The following is a 20,736-nucleotide window of genomic DNA, read 5'->3' on the forward strand; positions in this document are numbered from 1 at the left end:
GCTTCATTTTAGATTGACACTTTATCCTAGATAACATAAGATAGTTTTTGTATGTATAGACAGAAGATAGGAAGATATTTCAAAGAAAGAAAATGTGGGAACTATGAAGCAGGATCTTGCTAACATTTTAATTCATTCCAATACCAAACATTCCTTCTATCTGAATGTTCAAGTATCAGATATTATGAGTTTAAAGGACATTGGTGTATTCATATTACATGTTGGTGCCAGAAATGGATGAACCCATTATGTGATGACATAGATACCTACGATAGAGGTAACACATGAGAATAGACTCATAAAATATCTGTACATTGTGATGCTACATTTTAAACACCAGCATTGCGTGTAAATACAAATAAGAGGTATGCAAAGGAACATATGTCATTTCTGCTTTATTTCAATAACCAAATTCTGATTAAGCACAATCTTTCAATAATGCAAAACCATACTTTCCCAATGGCTCAGTAATTTGATGGTAAAAGCTGACTTTCAGATTATTGAATTTGTGTGATATAACATAATGACTAGGAAATCAGAGATGGATAATGTGTCCCTCTCTACCAGATGAGCCTAGATACTTTCTCCCTAGCTCATTCTCAGAAGCATCTTATATTTCCATTCTCATCTTTACTACTGTACTAATTGACATTCACTCCTGGAAGGGGATTTGAATGGAATAGTCCTGGAAGGACTATTATGAGGCAACTGTGAGTCTACCATTCTCTCATTGTTCTCCAGTTCCCACTGTGAGCTCATTTCCTGCAGTTGTCACTAAATACATTGAATCTGATCTGGATAGTAGCCTCAGGATTTCCTACAATTCCCTCTGACGAGCAAAGTGAAGCACTGCTGGTCCCTGTTCTGGGCAGGAGCATCAGACGTGGAAAAAGAAAGGTGCCAGCACAGTGGACAGAGGAGCGTGCTTAGGACAAGTAACATGTGAACAGGTAGTCTATGGGCTCCATCTCTTACATGTTCATGGAAATTCTCTATGTCACTTCTCTTAATCTGTAATACACAGATGAAGGCCTCAGGACTTCCTTAAATAAGAAGAATAAAAGCTCCCAATTTAAATTGACCTCGGATTAGGTCAAATTTCCTGAGATACAACTATCTATAGGCTACAAAAGATAGATCCTGTTTTAGAGCTTGAATTCTCTGGAAAGAATAATGTAATTAAAGTTGGATGCTGATTGTATCTATGACAAATTAAGAACAACTCAGTAACTCACTGACAGTAATTTATTTTCTTGCTCCTTGGGGGTCATGTGTCAGGAAGCTAGGTCAATGAAATAAAAATCAAGTGTTGACAGGGTTCTGTTGCTTCTAAAGTTTCTAAACAAGAATCCATTCATTAGCTTTATTTCTACTTCTGAACATCACCCGAACTTCTTAGTTTATAGCCTCTTCTTCCATTCAATGCTATCATAGCCTCTTCAAACCCTCTCCCTTCCTGACTCCTCTTTCTCCCCTGGGCACTTGACAGGACCCCTGTAATTATACTCATCTTCCTATAGCAGTCGGGGTTCCCCTTAGGAGCTTCACATTAATAACATGTTCAATATCACTTCTGTATGCAAAACAGCATTAGCCACGCATTCTGTGAATAGGGCCTTGGGCATTCTTGGAGGGGTGATGCTACTATTCTACACACCACATTAAAACATAATAAACTGCTCTAATTTCAGTAGGGAATCAGAAATGGGAAGCACTTATTTTAGAGAAGCATTAAGCAAGGACATATTAATTAGCTCAGTACATGCTCATTTGGGTTCCTACAATGGTACAGATTGTGTCATGCTTGAAGGTGAGAAAAAATAGGAGGCAGAGTGTTGTAGGTGTTATAGCCCATACAAAGAGTCTGTGGTGAGAAGGCATATATAGGGACTGAAGTCCTATGAGGCTGATGTTTTCATTGTAAGATACTAGAGAAATGAGGTTAGGTTTTTCAGAGCCATGTAGAATAAGTCTATAAAGACATTAGTCTTTACTCTGAAAATGTCCATGTTGGGCTGCGAAGAAAACTCAATGGGTAAGACCACTTACTGTGTACAAAGAGTTCAAATCCAGAGCATCCACGTAAAACCTGGACATTGCCATGCATGCCAATAACTGAGGTATTAGTTGTGGACAAAAGGCAGAAGACCCCAAGGACTCACTGCCAACCAGTCTGGTTGCTATGGTGAGCTTCAGACTCAATGTAAGACCCTGCCTCAAAGAAACAAGGTGCAAAACGATAGAGGAAAATGCTCAACAGCCTCTTTGTATGTGAGCACAAGTGTGCACATATTCATACATAAAGGAATACGCAGTACATACTACACAGTGGCCCCCCACACAGTCATTCAAAGATGTAAAGATAACTAAAAATGTTATGTATCTATATACACTTAATTACTTGCACACACATTTACATAGATAAGTAAATTTGTGCACACAGAAACAGGCTGCTAAAGAGTAGCATAGAATTATGACAGCGCCAGAATACTACCTACCAATCGACGTGTGAGTGGTAGAATGTGAGAGGTAGAGTCATAGTTCTGAAACAGGAGGGAAGTAAGTGGAATTGACTATAGAGTTTCAGAAAGATCAACGATACAAGAATGAAACATACACTTCAACAACTTAGATATAGTTAGCATTAGCATTCAACATGCATATAATTAAAAATTAAATAGAAAGTGATGAGAAACAAACTAAATTAAGACATTTTAAAAAATGAAAACTTATTTTCTAATTACATGTTTTTCTTAGTGTTGTAATTAACTCTAAAATTTTCCCAAAATATTTGTTGGGTTTCTTTTTGGGAGAAGCAGAATTAGCCTTCTCTGACTTGGTTACACACAGTTTTTGGGCTAACTAAATATACATCATAAGTAAAAGCTGGATATTTTGGGACAAATGCCTTGAGTCCCAGACTGATTTTGCTACATCTTCTGCCTCTTCTTCCTCCTAATGGAGGCTTCTGTGTCTACCCTGGCCCTGGGAGAAGTGACTTGAGTTAGACTTTCAATTGCCATGAATAAGGTGCGTGAATTAGAACTGTAGCTTTATAGTTATGAGTGTGTTTCCAACTGGCTGTGTCATAGTCTATTGTATCCTAAAAGTTGCAGTAACTTACATTTTGCCTAAGTCATTTGAGTTCCCATTTGAGTTTTCTCATCTGCAAAATGAGGATTTGGGCTCTACTTCAAAATGATTTCTGTGTGTTCTGTGTATTGGGAAAGTAAATTGGAAATGCAAAAACACTGCGCCATGGGGAAAACAGAAATGGAAGCTAAGTGGGGATACTAGAGAATTTCCATTTACAGAATATGGACTCAAGTGCATTAAGAAGCAGAAATCCCATGCAGTAGCCACTGAACGTTTGGAATTCTGGGGAGGGAGAGATTGTTGATACTGCTGTAACCATCAACACTCAGAATGGATTTCTCAAATCTGCATGTTGATGGTTGTGTAAGGCCACAAAACACCCTGTGGTCATGAGCAAAGTGACTGCACACTAGATGATAGAAATTTCCATCCACCCTCTTAGATTTTGCCACAACTAAGGCTTGGCTCTAAAAAATGTCAAGCATGTGGAATTCAGATACCAGGATAATCAGGTGATACACCTTGGCTTCTATCTGAACTACAGTAAAACTAATAGGCTTCTTTTGATCACATCCTAAAGTAAGAAACTCTATTGACTTCTACCTTGAGGAGTATAGAAGCATTTTCTAAGTCAATGAAAACATCTGCAACTACTTAGAAGCTTATGCTATTACAATGTTGTCCAATTCCTTTATAAACATTAGGTTATGTGCGCCTCTTTATAAGCCCATACTTTGTGTTACCATCTTTATCTATTTCACAAATGGCCAAACTAAAAAGTCAAAGATGCTGATGTGTTATAAGCCACTGAAAAACTAAGTATTGGAGTGACTCACTGTCTTTCTTAACTAGTAATGTATATTGACCAGATGTGTAGCCTTTTTCCTGTACACAGGAAAGATTCATATAACAAGACTCATGCTGACAGCTGATAATCCTGTTAACTTTAAACTCTACTCACATCACAGAGTATTACACAATTTATACGGATCTTTAGGATGTCAATACATTTCAATTCTCACCTGAAATTTAAAATATCAGTAGTGCCATTTACTTTTATGAGCTGTTCTGGGAAAGAGAGAAATTAAATTAACAGCAGGACATGTGTTCTTGTTACTTGTTGTAAAGCTCTTCAGCAATAATAATTGAGTAGGTCATAGCCATCTACTACTATGCCTCATTCTATCCCCCCATCCCTGATGGTCTTTTGGGCAGTTTGACTGTGTGTCCTGGTGGTTTGATTGATAATGCCTTTATTCAGATGATTCTTTACCCAGTTGCTGCAATGTCTGATTGACTTGAGATGTCTCACAGTGGTCAGGTATATTGCTTTGTTTTCATAAACGCTCTTCCTCAACCATAGAATCTTATTAGCAGAAAATCCCCATTGATGACCTGAATCAACCACCCCATCAAGTTCAAGTATCTTCTCCTCTTCATGGAGGTATTCAATCATAAGACACCGTCACTTGTACACAAAGGTCAAAGTGAAATTCTAGTTGTACGTATGGATATTTTAGTTACATCTCTGTTGGTGTTGTTAGAAAACAAGCAACCAAATAAACAAACACAGCTAATGAGCAACTTAAGGGAGAAAGGGCTTATTTTTGCTCACAGTTCAAGTATAGAGTACATCATAGTGGAGTAGTGGACAGTGGGGAGTTAGGGGACCTGGTCATGTTGTGTCACAGTAAATAAGCAGAGAGAAATGAATGAGTGTAACTTCCTTAACCCCCTTTTCCTGATATACAGTCCAGAATCCCAGTCAGGGAATGACACTACTCACAGTGACTGGATCTGCCCATTTTAAGTGTGCTATCAAGGTAACTCCCTCCTTAATTGCCTCAAGGTCAATCCCCCATGAGATTCTTGATACCATTAAGTTGATGATTAAGATTAACCAAAAAAACAAAAAAGATTAACCATCAGTGGGAATCTAAACTATGGGCAAAAGCAGATCAAATACTTTTGTCATTGGCAATACATAACTTTTATCTCCAAACCAACCATCTATCACCTACTAAGCTGTCCCATTCACTTCTGTCAGTCTTTCCCCTTTGCAATTAGCATAATTTCAAGCTTTGCTACTAGAAGATGCTGGTAAGACAGTGAAGGAAGATTGCTTCTAGAGTCACACCTAGATTCAATGTGCTTATATGCTCAGATGCCAGTCCATCATGCCAGACCTTTCCAGAGGAGATTCTTCCTATCACTCCTCATGGACCTGCCTGTACCCATCACTGGAAGTGGCTTCAGAATGACCTCCATGGTAAAGTACTTCCTCTAGAGACTAGAAAGACAATAAGACTGGGGTACCCTTGAGTGCATTTCCATGGCACCCCATAATGTATTATTCCAGCAAGTACCATGGCCTGGTATCTCTCAAAGAATAACTCTCTCTGGCAACTCAATAGTTATCTTCCCAGTGAGTTCAGCTAGGGCAATAATAGCCTTTCATAATCTAGGATAATGCTATTGCTGAGTACCTAATCTTCTGAAAGAAGACAGCATAAATAAGCCTCTAATATGGCCTAGTTCCTAAGGGGACCATCTAGCCACCTGGTGACAGGTTGATTGCATTGGCCTTCTTCCATAATGGAGAGGTCTGAGATTTCCATCCACCAAAATAGAAGCCTATTCTCGATATAGGTTTTTCCTTCCTGCCTGTAATGTTTCTGCTGGCAGGCACTACTATCCATCATCATAGCATTCCAAACAGCACTGTGTATGATAAAAGAGCTCATTGCACAGCAAAGAAATCTACAGATTGACTTATAACCATGGACTCAACTCGCAAAAGAATGCAGTACCATTGTGTGTTCTGGCAAACGAGAAGGGTAATTAACAACCAGTTATGGACACAAGGACCAAAAACTTTAGAGGGAGTGTGAAAAATTCCAAATTGCTAAGAAATACATGTGTGTTAATATAAAGAGTTTTGCTACTGTTGAATAGAGGTTAAAATGTGTGCTGTAGGGTGGCCACTGCCTGTCCTGTGATTCTAGAGAACCATCCCATAAATATGTCTGCTCAGATGGCCCTGTGCTAACCTTAATCATTAGGTAATGTGGAAAGACACAGCAAGGGGAGAGCACTTTAACTCCTGGCTCCAGAATGTTTCTTTTTTCTGTAAGCTTCTAGAACCTGATAGCCTTGGAGAGATTGTTAGAACTTCTCACAGGATGCTTTCTATAATAGTTTGGATAAAAAAACATACCAAATGGGCTCATGAATTTGAGCACTAGGTCCCCAGTTAGTGGTGTTATTTGGGAAGGGATGTTTAAGAGGTGTGGCCTTACTGGAGGAAGCTTGTCAGTGATGGTGACACCTCTACTTCCTGTTCACTCTCATGCCTTCTTGTTTTTCAGTTGAAGAACTCAACATTTTGTTCTGTTTAACTGCTGTCATGCCTTCCTCACCATAATGGGCTCTCCCTCTAGAACAATAAGCTAAAAGAAACTCTGTGTCCTATAATTTACTTATGGATACAGTTGGATCATAGTGTTTTATCACAGCAATCGTTTTATCTCTTTTGTGTTTGGAATCTGATTGTATTTGGATTCCAAATAATTGTTGGTCAAAGGTGTACTTTATTTTGTGGCACAGTACCTCAAAATGCAAGGTATTATCTTAAAACTGTGCCCTGTATCCCAGAAGTCCATTCCATCTGCATTTTAAGTCAGTTATTTTGTTTTATGAGGCCATGATGAAAATAAATTAATCTGTAGGTCTAAACTCATTACAGATTCTTCACAGTAAAATGATTTTCCTCAGTTAGCATCATCACAAATGGTGTTACCATGGTGATGAAGCAGTACTTTGTAAGTCATTGAATGATAGTTCATTAAAATTATCTTTTGTGGGGTAAATAAATCTTTATTCAGAGTGTGTATGTTTCCCCTAAATTAAATTGCTGCCCACCCCAGAGTAGAAGAGAAGATATACTAAATCTATCATGAGCTAGCAAGATGATGCCACGTGCGAGTGGTACAATTTTAGTCGAGTTACCATATGATGTATTATCTAAAATGAGCCACTTTTGAGAATAGAATGGCTAATAGAGTGCCAGAGGACTACAGAGGTATAAACCAAGAATCTTCAGGACATGCAAATGCATAGTCACCCTCCTTATTGGATGCTTAGCTTTATTCCCTGCTCAAGGCACTGCCATTGCTCACCCTTGGTGTGGGAGAGTTACAAACCCTTCATTCCTGATACCAAAAACCTTTGTGTACAGACTCACAGAGTGACAGATGCTAAAGAAGAGTGCTCTGTGAACGCCACAAGATACTCCTCTGGTCTACACAATTGCAGGAAGTTTCATCTGTAGGATGAGAATTAGACTCTCATTTCATTTTTGTTTGTTTGTGTGGGTTTTTAAACAACTATTTTCATCCCCATGTTAATTTGAAGAAATTCACCCACATGTTTTCCCTCTGTATCTTGCCTAATTTTCAGTAATGACTTTTGAAAAATCTGATATTAGTCAGTCAATCACTACAGGTTCTCTTTTCTTCATTACAAGTTAAACATTCACACAAATTTCTTCTACCAAGATCCCTTCACAGCTGCCCTATGGTTGTTGCTCCCCACTATCGACACAAAAGTGGGTAACCAGAAGTAGCCCTTTACAGATGGTGCAGGAGAGTGAATGAGCATCCCCATTTCTGAAAGAGACTCTTGATGCCTTTCTCATTATGTTAACTAGACCTTCAGGGCTGCCCCTAAGGCTGGAGGTGTGAGTCTAGGGTGAAGAAGAGGCACAGGAAAAGGTAATATGGAGGGGAAAAATTAATTTTTCAATTTGGCTGCCAGTGACCAATTTTGTTCTGGTCTCATAGATAATTTTATTTCACCAAACAATTGTTTTGATGGTTTTCCGGTTCAGGTAGCTCTTATCTGATAAGAGAAGATGGAGTTGCAAAATCAGTAGCCTTATAACTCAATAATTTTACCAGGGCTCTGCATTACAAAAGGGGTTTTGAGGGGGCAGGGCAATTGTCTTAAAAGAAATCTACTCCAAAATCCTAAAGATCTGTGTGTTTGTTCAATAGCAAGTACCTTTCTGATGCTTCATAGGATAACTCTCTCTTCCCCGATGCTTCTTATACTGCTAAGTATACTGGGATGTGCATAAGCCTTAAGCTGAAGGGTTGGTGAGAACCCTTTCAAAAACAATATACTCACCAGGCTGATTGGGGTCATCTCATTTACTGAAAGTCCCACGCAACTGTGCGTAGAATTCCAAATGTCAGTTTAAATCAAAGCCCTTGATTTAAGCCCACAGGCTTGATCAATCCTGATTTGTGGTGGCCACATCTGAAGTATTCCCTCATCAGTCCACTATTGGTCACGGCCACCTTCTGGAATAAGGTCATTCATTAAGATGTACAGATCACTGTTGCTAGGCAGCAGGGGCAATGCAGGGCATGTTTGTAAGCAACCACTATTTTCTAGGAGCAATGGATGGGTATATGAGCCTGGAAGAAAGTGTCCGTGTAGAGTACTAGCTTATCTAGGAAGAGTTCAGGAGAATTGTGGTGTTAGGTAACGTCATTAAAATATACTAATAGGAGGGTGCTAATTGAAATGTACATATACATATTTATATATGTACTATGAGGATGGTAATGTAGAAAAATACAGCCAGTGATGAAGCTGAATTCCATGTATAGGAACTCCCAATCTGTGTATCTACTTCTAATCATATACTGTTCAAATATTAGACCAGAATTACATTAGCAATTAAACCCTATATGTAAGATCAGAACTACATGGCATGAATAGCAAAGAACCCCTGTAGATGAGATCAAAACTACTAGAGAACTTACATAAAACATTAAGTGAGGTAGCTTTAGTTGAAGACTAGGGGAATGATAGTGATGAGACTTCTATAGAAGATAGAAGCTTGTATACGCTATTATGATCCAATATTTATCATAACATGGTTCTGTCACAATAGTTCAAGCTTCCACTTATTAAGAGCTCACTGGAGCAACCTTACTTGAGTGCTCTTCATGAGTTTCTTTCTCTTATCAGATTAACCTGCTCTGTTCTACAGCAGAAGAACTTGATTCAAAGAAACGTTAATTAACATGCTATGGTCACATGACTTATAAATCCAGGGACAGATTCTACCCTAGAGATTCCTAGACAGAGACCATGACTGAAATGTCTAATTTGGCTGATAAAGATATACGATGTCAGCCCCAAAATGGATTAAAGACCTAAATAAAAGATTAGAACATTTCAAACGCAGGCTTGGAGAGATGGCTCAGCAGTTAAGAACAGCTGCTTTGGTAGAGGATCTGGGTTTCAGTTCCTAGCACCCACATGGTGGCTCCTGATCATTTATTACTCCAGTTGCAGGGAGATATAACACCCTCTTCTGGCCTCCTTGGGCAGTGCATACATGTGGTGCACATAAACACATTTAGAGAAACACTCATACATAAAAACTAAAATTAATAAAGAAATATTTCTTTAAGAGAAAAGAAACCTCAAGACTCTAAAAAGGAGTAAGTAAAAAGCTCATTGATACATACATCATATATATATATACATATATATATATATATATGTATGTATATATATATATATATATATATATATATATATATATATATATATATATATATATATCTTAGACACCAAAAGCATTGAATTAAAGTTAATGTTATTGTCTTACACCGAGAAATTTTCCAAAGGTGGATTTTAGGTGTTCTGTCCCACTCAGGCCATAAGCATGTAACTTTGCAAGTTGACAAATACATTGTGGAACTTTCTAAACATTCGCTGTTTGTGTCTCTATGGACTACATTGTAATGTTTAAACTTAAACAGATTATGAAAAGTATAATGCACTACCTTAAACAAATAATTAAATTAGTATAACATGTGAGATTGTTTTTTACACATGTATTTATTCTGTGTGATTGTAAGTGAAGGGGTCTGAAGGTACCTGGAAGAGAATGGGAGACAACGGACATGAAGAAGGGCACCAAGACAAGAGTCTGATCAAGGAGACAATTTTATTTTTTTCCAAGGCTGAATGTATACCATAACATGGGTAACAGAGGGAGGGGGGAAGTGTGAAACATTTACGCAGGCCAAGGACACAGTATTTGTGTGGTCAGGGAATCAGCTGATGTTGACAGGATGTTAGAAAGGTCACAGGTTTGTCATATTATTAGTCAGCAGGAGAACTTTATCATATTATTATTTATCTTGACCACCAGATTTGTATTAGTCTTCTGCAGCTGGCTGGGGATTTTCCATGAACTTAGTCATACTTAATTCTAACCATAATAATAACATCAACAATGGAGGGCTTCAAGGGCATCGCTGCCAACATGTGATGAATATATACAGCATGCATGGAGGTCAGAGAAAAACTTGTAGGCCTTGGTTCTCCACGATAACCACATGGATCCCAGGGATTGAACTCAGATAGTCAGGATTGACGACAATCATCATTACCTCTTCAGCCATCTCGTCAGTCAGGCAGGTGGGATTACATCTGGGGAAAATCACTGGTAAAATGTGAAATGTTTGACAAAAGACTTGTCAGCACACAAAGCCTACCCTCCCTGTGATTTGCAAAATTAGGCACCAAAGACAAATTCCACACCTTTCCTGGTTCTAATGTACTGAATAAATTACTCCCTGGAAGCTAGGTGATTGCCTTTTAAAGAAAATTAGAGATCCTTTTTTTTATGAATTTGTATATCCAACCCAATGGTAACTATTTTTCAGGTATTCATTTGCATTATTTTTTTGTTCAAGGACAGACAGGCTTCTGTGAAACAAATCCAATGTGCACTGCATTCAACACCCTGTACGCCTTGGGCTTCAGAAATTCACTTTTAACCCTATGTATAACTACGAGATACATACATATATGGCTCCCAAAAGGACACAAGCTTAGATTTAGAAAACAACGAAACAAATAGCTCAACATAAAATAGCTTGCTATGCAATCAGATTGGATGGCTGGTATAAGCCCCTTGGGACCTCTTCAAAGCAATCTGGGGTATAAAACAGTCCTGCTTTCTCTAATTTTTTTGAATACACCAAGTCCAGAAAAATCCTATTTTCTGGTCTTGTGCCAAAACTCCAAGGCATTTCCGATAAAAAAAAAAGAGATTAGTGACACTTGCACAGATCCAGTGGACAGGACCAGGATTAGCCTGGATACATGAACAAGTCACATTGTCCAATTGGGAGACTTCAAATTAAACTGTGTTCATGAGCTGGGAGGTTACCTTCTGGATCCTGTCATTGGTTCTACTATGTCTACTAAAAAGATGGGCTAAACACTTAATCCCTAACAATTGTGAATGTGATCTTGAGAATGGAGCTGTTACAGATATGACTAAGTTAAAATGAATTGGAGTGAGTTCTAATCCTACATGGCACACATCCTGGATTGTGATAGAGGAAAATATGAAGACACAGAGAAGGAGCTATGACACAATGATGGAGGCAGAACCCAGAGTTGTATATCTACAGAGAAAGGCTGAGATCACCAGCCACAGTTAAAAACTAAGATAAAATTCTGAGTGGTCTTCTAGGGCCTCAGAGGGAGCACATCCTATCAAGACTTTGATTTCACACTTTACAACTCTACAGTTGTAAGAGAGTAAACGTCTATTGTCTTATGTCTCGAAGTTCGCAGTGTTAATTGCCAGGCCTGGGAAGCTAGCATAGACGTGGTACTGCCCAGTTTCAATTCAGAAGGTTTTGCTTTGTCCTGAGGAAGACAACTCCATTCTCTCCACAGTTAGAGTAGACTCAGTCTTGAGTTCTTGTACCACTAAGCTGTTGCTTTTACACACTTCCTGCCAACATCCTCCACTCCATAACAAAGCTTTTCTTTTGCTACCAACAAGACCCATGAGTAGCAGGACGATGGAGAAAGGGTTTTACTACCAGTCACATCTAACATAGTCCATGATAAGCATCCTGTTCTTAGGCCCCACTGTAGCCCTCTCTGTTCTCTGATACTGGAGGATAGACCTCCTGGGAAGCACTGTCTGTCTCCTACATGGTGTCCATGGCACAAGCTTGAAAGCACAGATGGTTTGCTGATGAACTCTGGTTGCTGTGTCTACATTTCCTCTTCCCACCCAATGTAGCTCCTGTTACCAGCCTTCCACCAGGCCCGGGCAATCCTGCATTCTGATAATAAGGATGTCTGCCTAGTGGTCCCTCTGAGTCAGTGCAGAGTCCCCAGGGCATCAAGCACATAGATATTTGCCCACTTTTGGGAAAGAAGAAACTTCTCCAATTTAAGAGCTTGGTGGTGAAGAGAAAGTAGCTTGGCGTCAGTCTTTACAACTAAGTAATCTAGTCCTTCCAATCTTCTTTTCTTCCCCTTCCTCACACTTCTCCTCTGTCTCCTTCTCTCCCTTTTTCTCTGCCCCCATCCATTTTCCTTCCTTTCCCCTCCCCTTCCACCTTTCTTCCCTCAATGTATCTCCCTCTGCTCTCTTTCTCGGCACAATCCTACCTTGAAGTGTGTATAGATCAGAGGATGACTTTACATGCCAGTCATCATTGTCCACCTTCTAAGAGATGGATTTTGTTGCTGTGTGTGCCAAGGTAACTAACCTGTGATTCTTCCACATCTGCTCCCAATGCCTGAGATGCTTGTACCTGTCCAACTTTATATGGGTCCCAGGAATCTAAATTCAGGTCCCCATCTCCTTAACACCCAAACTGTGTAAATTTAACTTATTCTAAAATAGGGCATGCTCACTGTATTCTTTAATTTGCCTGAATTTATTTTTTTTAAAATAATGGTTTCGTTCCAGTACCACATGTTTCATGCATGACAAGACAGCAGCACCATTTAAAGTAGCTGAGATCATGTCTGCAAACGGCCTGGAGCTTTGGGTCACTATTGAGGACAGAACATGCACTTAAATATTAATTCCTGCTATCTATCTTTAGAAGTGAATTAAGACTAATTATTTCCCTGTGGCTGAATATGTGCACTAAACTTCTGCATGTTCACTACCTAATCAGTGGCACAACTGAGCTTGGCTTTTAATGGGAAGAGCTGAATGTACTAGGGCAAACTTCTGGGTCTGCAATGTGCAGTACAGTATACAGTATATAATAGGTAATGCATTTGCTAGCCCATTGTAAACAACACACTGACATACACATGACATAAATCATTCTATTACAATGCAAAATAAAATACATCACAAAAACAAAAATAAAAGTTTGTGAAGGCAGGACTTTTAACATTTTTATACATTACGTGTGATAGTGTTTTGCCTTCATGAATGTTTATGTACCATGCATGCCTGTATGCAAGAAGGCCAGAAGAGGACATCGGATCTCCCAGAACCAGAGTTAGAGAAGGTTGTGAACCATGATGCAGGTGTTAGGAATTGAACCCAAGTCTACTAGAAAAGCAGCCAGTGTTCTTAACTGTGGATCCATGTCTCCAGCCCTCAACAGTAGGATATTTGAGAACAAGGGGAAAATACAGAATGACTTGATGTGCATGACTCTATTGGAAAAGCTTCTTGAAGGATGGTTATATTAATCACAGGATAGTTAGGGTTCCAGGAGAAGTGGGAGTGACTGACAAATCATTACCACAGCATGAGAGATCCAGAATAGAGTAAAGGTACGTATAGGAGGTAGAAGACCAAATCAGGAAAGGAGGACCTGGAAAGCCCTGCAGGACATCTAGTCTGTATCTGGAAGGCAGTCTTCTCTCAAGAGGGAAACAGTTTAATCAGCTCAGCATTTTTGCTTTCTCTTGAGGGGAAAATATACTGGACTAGTTTAAGCAGTGGAGACACTTTGGAAGGAGTCTGTGTAAGAGGAATTAAGCTGGAGTGATCACGGTAGGGGCAAGGAGGCAGAGGGAAAGATATATGAGGAGAGAATGAGCAAACCAATTTCTGACAACTGTGTGATGCGAATTTCATGGTATCTGTCTCCTCAAGACCAGGCAGTAGAACTGAAGAGTTTCAAATCAGAGGATACCAGTGATTCAAACTAATAAATTAAACTGATAAAAAATACCAGTGTACTTAGCTAAGTGTTCTAGGTTTCAGGATTGAGAGATGGCTTAGAGATTAAAAGAAGTTGTTTTGCAAAGAAGCCAGGTTCACTTCCTAGTTCCTAGCACCCAGATGGCAGCATCTAACCTTCTTTAATTCCAGTTCTACGTGCACGCACTCTTTTGTCCTCTGCTGTCATTGCACAGACACCGGGTAAGGCAACACATACATTTATACACATAAAATACAAATAAATAAAACTTTATAAAAGAGTAAGGGGTAACCCTGTCAATAAATTGCTTGTCTTGAAAGCACAAGATCTGAAAGTGAGGTTCAGAACCCACTTAAAAAAGCAGGACATGATGATGTCTGCTTGTAGTCCCAGAAGAGAGGACATGGAGACAGGCAGATCCTTGGATCTTGCTGGCCAGCAATTTTAGCCTATTTGGGGTAGGTCTGGATAGACCATGTCTCATAAAAAGATGGGTATCTTCTGAGAACTGTCACCTAAGGTTGACCTCTTACCTCCACCTGTGCTATGTGTAAGAAAAATATGCAATCAGCTTTGGTGGTACACTTGAATCTGAGGACTTTTTTGTCTAGAGCAGAGACCCTGATTTTCCCAAGCATTGTTTTAGGGACTCAAGATGGAACAAGAAGTAACTGAACTGCAAGCCCCACACCAAACAGGAATTCATCTGTGAGTACCTGTTACCCACCCACCCCTTAAAGACTGTATCAAGTAGCAGAGCAGACAGAAGAGCTAAGGTAGAGAAGCATGTCTCCCAGGTTTGATGTCAGGAAAGGTTGTTTAATCCTACGAAACTGTAACCTTAGGAGCCACAGAGAAGAGTAAGTGGTTAAGAGCACATACTGCTCTTTCAGAAGACCTGAGTTTCATTCCCAGCATGAAGGTCAGGTAGCTAACAAAATCCTGTAACTCCGCTGCAGATTATCTTCTAGCCTTTGTGGGCACCTACACTCATGTGTCTATACACACAAACATAATTCACTCTTAGTCAAAGCAGAAACTATACCCATGGCTCTGTGTAGTTCCTGGGTTCTTATCCCAAACAAACATAGAGCAAGAGGTAAGATCGATGACTGGGAGGGTGAGCCCTTCTGAGGTCACCAACTGAGAAGCTCTGTTTCTGTTCATTGATATGCCAGCAAGATAAGCCACTTAGGATATTAATAACCATGTAATTATATTGTCAGTGATAGAAGCCATAGAAGCAAAGCCATCAAAGAGGGATTTTGTATCTATTGCTATCGGAAAGGCAAAGCTGACTGCAGGCTCTGGTGGGACCTCAGAGATTAATGGACTCATATGTGCTCTACAGCCTTTCTTGTTTTTTCTTTTTTTTCTTTTTTAAAACAGCACTTAAAAGTTACCCAAGAGGTTACTTCCCTCTGCAGAGTGACTCATATTTACCAAACTAACAAGACAAAATCGGGCACCAATTTATTTGCCTTCCTGGGGAGACTTAGCAGCCAAAATAATGAGTTCCTTCCCTCATGCTGGGAAAATCCATTCAGGAGCCCAAATCAAGAGAGGTGAAATGATGAGCAATTGTCTGATGTGAACTGAACTTCTGTGAGGCACCAGGTACCAGACATTATGTTCTTGTTCCACCATTGCACTCAAACGACGACTCTATACAAGAAGTCCCTGAGGACTAGTGGAGTTTCTGTGCCTTTGCCAGCCCTCGCACTCATTAGGGTGAACTTCCTCCTGTCTCGGTCAATAGACTATGGGACCCCCTCAACACTCCACTTACGGACATTTGACTTTTAAAATATTCCTGGAATTAAGATGCTGTGAGTTTCATTTGATTTATGTGAGGCAGAGACAAAATACATGACTAGGGAGGTAAGATTTCATGCTGCTTTGATCTGACCCTGGTCCTGCCATTTTGCATGATCGGTATTACCTCTAGGCAAGTAAACCAAACTCACCAAACAACCATGCCCACAAACTGCCCCAACAGAGAAGAAATTAAATAGTGCCACCCATGCAGAGAGGGCTTAGAAATACTAATCATTTTTTTATACCAAGGTTAATTGTCCATTCCTTCTGCAGATTATTTATGATAATTGACCATGGCCTTGGCAAATAAAATCACTCTTGTTTTGAACCGACCACCAAAATATCTTTTCTGTTCATTTCTGTGTTTTTAATGTTATATAAATTGTGTTTTATCTCCTGCATCTTTATGTTAAACAGTTGTGTGCTTTGAAATTCAGCTTGTGGAATTTTGCTCCATTCTAAACCTTCAACATTGGATGTGGGAGCTCTCTACACAAATTTCACATCTGAGCAGTTCACCTGCTTCTCAAGACTGCCCACCATTGGTGGTTATAGGTTACAGTAGAAAAGTTATTCAGCTGGTTTCTAAATTGTGTGGACAGGCAGAAGCTATATGGGATGTCTGAGTGTAAAAAGTTCATGAACTAGCTGGAAATGCTAGGATACTGCTTGGTGCTTACAGAGGCCATAGGCACCATCAACTCTATTTTCCAGGTACAGAGAAACAAGATTGGATCTTGCAGATTTTCCAGATTAGAAAGAACTTCAAAATGGCTTGCCAATTCTTACTTTCACAAGAGCTTTTGAAATTAACATATGAAATCCCCTCCCCTCACAAGCTCCTGAGTTTGAGCACCTGGTTTCCAGAGAGTGGATTCTGATGATAGGTCATTGGGTATGGCCCTTTAGGAGTTAAAGCTCCACCCTACTCTGCTCCCATTCTCTCTGTTTCTGAACCATTCCAAATCATTCTACTGTGCTACAGTTCCCCATCACCATGGACAGAGCCACTTTGAGCCACTGTACCATTTGTACCATTTCTATCGCTATGGGGTGATAAGCTCCTAAGGTTCTGGGCCAAAACAAAGCTCTCCTCTCTTAAGTTGTTTTTGTTGCGTGTTTTCTGGGTACCTTCTATCCCCACCTTAGAGTAAACATGATACAACCCCTGGTTCAGACCCTCAGTGACTCCTCTTTCTTACCATTCTGGTAAAATTTGTTTTCCAGATGGTTTCATGAACTGACCAATGCCCTGTCTCCCATTCTCGCTCATGATATTCTGTTTCGGCATCTATGGTCCAACCACACATGGTCACCATTGGTGCAGCCATCTGCTGAGCTCTCTCTGCTGCAACCCCTTTCTGTCCCCTAGCACCAGAGCCGAATATACCTATGCTCATGTTTCCACTGCTCAGGATGGCCTCACAACTTTTCCCAAAACTTTTTCTTTCAGGTTCAACTTTTTCTAGCCACGTGTGTGGTTTGTGAATGACAGTAGGCATGTTCACAACCTATGGATGTAAGTGTGTGGACAGGTACACAGAGGTCAGAGATTGACACCAGGAAACATCTTCAATCACTCTGCTTTTTATTCATTGGGGAAGGGCTTCGCACTCAGCCCAGAGGTCACAGAGTTGAGTAGCCTGGCTATCTAGCTTGTTCCAGGGATCCTCCCATCTCCAACTTGCAAGCACTTGGATTTCATGTATGTCACCATGCCAAGCTTTTACTTAGCTTCTGGAGTTTCAAACTCCAGTCATCACAGCTGCTGGCTTCTATCACTGACAGTATAATTACATGGCTGCTAAGTCTCACAGAAACCAGAAAGTTATTCACTGAGCTAACTCTAACCCTAACTGTAACCTAAAGTTAAATTTATTTTTGTAGAAAAGGTATATATTCCTAGGAATATATAGGAATAATCATGAGCATATACTATGGAGCTTCTAGACACTTCTTTTCTCCTGCACAGTTTATCTTGCTAGTACCTCATATGAATGTGGTGCCTTTGGTAAATAAAGCACCTTAGGGCTGAGAGTACGGAAAAGCACCTGCTAGGAATCCACAAGGTTCTATATTCAATCACAGCATAAGAAAGAATGGAAACTTAAGCACATTAACTACAGTAGCTTCCATGCAAGTGTTATATGTGTTTACTATAGAGTAAAACAAAAGAATCAAGAGATTATACCAATATAGCTGGCCATTTAAAATGTATAATTTGAACTAGACTAACCCTTCCATATATATAGGAAACATTTGGAATTTTGGCCAGATGGAATCTAACAAAACCCTCAAAGAGACATTAAAGAACAACCATCTCTCTGACCACAGTGAAAATAAGTTATGCTCCAGTGCTGAAATAAAATAAAATAACAATCAATACAGGTAACATAGAGCTAATCTGCTCATGACTCATGGCTTAGAGGTTTTTGTTGGTACCTTTACCAGGGTATTTATAAGATAGAAAAACTGAAGACGAATACATCTTGTAATAATCTCATGAAAGACAGAGCAGACAGCCTGAACCATGGATACCTTATAAACAATACTCTTAACCTGTTGCATTAGTCATAAGAAGGTTCAAAACATCTCAGATGTTTTTAGACTTTCCTTTTCTGGAGTTCCCATGTATCTGTACAGCCTTTCAACCTGCCTTAGTACCCTACCTAGAGGCAGCAACCTGGTAGAGACCATGAGGTACCCTCTCGAAGAAGAAAGATCTGGACTCCGGTTCATCAGACTCCAAGTTTAAAATTAGCCACTAAAGCGATGTATAACTGCTAAAATGAAACCTAGTAGACAGTTCATCAAGTCAATGTCCTTGCCAAAAAACAGGGATTTTTCTGTCCTTTTAATGAATTGCCATGTTGTGTGTCTTTGTGCACAGCCCCAGACAAAACCTTGCTTCAAATACCAACCCATTATTATCCAGGAGAAGAAGGGAAAGTGACTCACACTAGTGTGGTCCCTACACGGGAAAAAAAACTCTTCCCAGAAAGCCCCATTAGCCTTGCCTGCACAGAGTGATGGAGAGTTCCCACATTCAGGGCAAGATTGGCTTCCATTGAGGTTTTTTGCTATTAGCACAAAGCCAGTAACTGCTCGGTAGGTCACCCACAAATCAAATCTAAGTACAGGAGTTAATGAGGTGTGTGAAGATGAATCCACATAAGGTTTCCTTTGAACTAAGACAAAAAGTTCTATTAAAAGAATAAGTCGGGAAACTACTGGCTTTAACTACTTGAAAGATTATTCTCAATTATCAGTCTGCAACGCATGACTATATCCCTGGGTGGTGTGAGACGGTATATTTAAAGCTCTTAGGACTAAAACCAGCAGGCACAAGATAAATCATGGTGGATTCTATATTTGTTTCTAGGTCCTTGCTGGCTCAGTTGGAACATTACCCTTGGCAGTGGAGAGAATTTTCCATCTTCACAAACAGTTGTAAGCCAATAGGACCAAGGATGGAGCTGCGGGGTGCAGAGTGAGAAAAGCATGCCCAGCTGACCCAGATGGCACAGAGAAAGACAAGGTGGCTGTCTCAGCAGGATTGGGGCTGGGCAGACCCATCCAAGATCACACGCCATCCGCTCACATTCGGGCTATAAAGACTGACCTCACTTCAAACCAGTTGTCTATCTGTAAGGGATTCTGATGCTTTTTCTTCCTCTTCTTCTTCTTCTTCAAAAAAATAAGTTTATAATTCACTCTATCAACAAACACCATTTTGATCTGGGTAACATCCCTGCTGTTTCAATGACTTATTTTCCAAAGATTGAGCTAAAAAGACTCATTGTGACTGAATTTTCATTAATTTCGTATGAAGAGTGAAGTTGAGCTTAATCACATATAATTGTAAAGTTTCAGATATTCATGGAATCTAACAGCTGAATTGGGAAAAGTTAGAAATCTTGTGGCCCAATAGCTGGAGAATGTGTATCTTGCAGATAACCCAAGATCAGTACCCAGCATCCAGCACCCAGGTCAGATGTTTCATAATTATCTCCAGCTCCAGAAGGATCCTACATCTTTAACCTGTGTGGACATTTACATGCTTCACCATGACACATACACATAATTAAAACAAAAATTCACATTTTAAGGAAAGAAATTATATGGTCCATATAAATATATTACACCCAAGGAATCTAAGAAGCAGCGGGTTAATCAATTTATCAAAAGTCAATGCTGGTAATAGAGAGGAGTAGAATTCATGGATCCCAATCCTCAAGCTGGAAAGTGCTCTTCTTATCTAGCTTCGGGTTTTCACTTTCAGCCAGAGCACCTAAAACAGCGTACAGTGTTCAGGAGAGAAACTTATAGATTACCATGAGTATAAAGCCAAATAAGAGTCTTTTGTTAAAGCCTGTAATCTAGAGCAAGCTCTTGCCTCAAAGAACTCTTGGCACTGAAAGTCGGGGCCACACGATTTACAAAAGCACAAACCAGAAGACCCACACTGACATCAATATCTGAATAGGTTAGTTTTGGCAAAACACATCAGTTGTTTTGGTTTTACATCTGGGCCATGAACAGGGTAATGAAAATATCCAAATATGTCACCAAAGTGGACATGAATTTCCAGAGAACTCAGAGTTAAAAAGTGCTTGATTAAGCACAAAATGGAGTCAGGATAAAAATCAAAACAGCATGGTGTTACCTCAGTCACTTCAATGGCATCATACTCCACCTCTACTCAGAACTATGATATGGTCATTCAGATACCCTGGCATGGCTGTGGCAAGCACAAGAGGGCCATGAAACTGAATGAGTTTGTGACAACTGGTATAAGATTAGC

General features: G+C 39.7%; 1 long non-coding RNA gene across 1 annotated transcript; it reads left to right on the forward strand.

Moving 5' to 3' along the window:
- The first annotated feature begins 781 nt into the window (after positions 1 to 781).
- Positions 782 to 19,718, forward strand: LOC134479606 (uncharacterized). The gene is made up of 2 exons (XR_010053149.1): positions 782 to 950; positions 19,315 to 19,718. It is a non-coding gene; the product is annotated as an uncharacterized LOC134479606 (long non-coding RNA).
- Positions 19,719 to 20,736: the final 1,018 nt, after the last annotated feature.

The sequence above is a fragment of the Rattus norvegicus genome, chromosome 7 (assembly GCF_036323735.1).
Source record: "Rattus norvegicus strain BN/NHsdMcwi chromosome 7, GRCr8, whole genome shotgun sequence".
NCBI lineage: Eukaryota > Metazoa > Chordata > Mammalia > Rodentia > Muridae > Rattus > Rattus norvegicus.